The sequence below is a fragment of the Salmo salar genome, unplaced genomic scaffold (assembly GCF_905237065.1).
Source record: "Salmo salar unplaced genomic scaffold, Ssal_v3.1, whole genome shotgun sequence".
Taxonomy (NCBI): domain Eukaryota; kingdom Metazoa; phylum Chordata; class Actinopteri; order Salmoniformes; family Salmonidae; genus Salmo; species Salmo salar.
The window spans coordinates 47,413-48,290 of record NW_025550022.1 but is presented as its reverse complement, the minus strand read 5'-3'; positions in this window follow the sequence as shown (position 1 = coordinate 48,290).

Sequence of the window (878 nt, the reverse complement as noted above, 5' to 3'; positions counted from 1 at the left end):
CCTCCTCATCTATACCGTGTTGATCTAGCAGACACAGTAACAGGAACTTCCTCATCTATACCATGTTGATCTAGCAGACACAGTAACAGGAACTTCCTCATCTATACCATGTTGATCTAGCAGACACAGTAACAGACAGTAACAGGAACTTCCTCATCTATACTATGTTGATCTAGCAGACACAGTAACAGGAACTTCCTCATCTATACCATGTTGATCTAGCAGACACAGTAACAGGAACTTCCTCATCTATACCATGTTGATCTAGCAGACACAGTAACAGACAGTAACAGGAACTTCCTCATCTATACCATGTTGATCTAGCAGACACAGTAACAGACAGTAACAGGAACTTCCTCATCTATACAATGTTGATCTAGCAGAAACAGTAACAGACAGTAACAGGAACTTCCTCATCTATACCATGTTGATCTAGCAGACACAGTAACAGACAGTAACAGGAACTTCCTCATCTATACCATTTTCATCTAGCAGACACAGTAACAGGAACTCCCTCATCTATACAATGTTGATCTAGCAGACACAGTAACAGGAACTTCCTCATCAATAACATGTTGATCTAGCAGACACAGTAACAGGACCTCCCTCATCTATACCATGTTGATCTAGCAGACACAGTAACAGGAACTTCCTCATCTATACCATGTTGATCTAGCAGACACAGTAACAGGAACCTCCTCATCTATACCGTGTTGATCTAGCAGACACAGTAACAGGAACTTCCTCATCTATACCATGTTGATCTAGCAGACACGGTAACATGAACTTCCTCATCTATACCGTGTTGATCTAGCAGACACAGTAACAGGAACTTCCTCATCTATATCATGTTGATCTAGCAGACACAGTAACAGGAA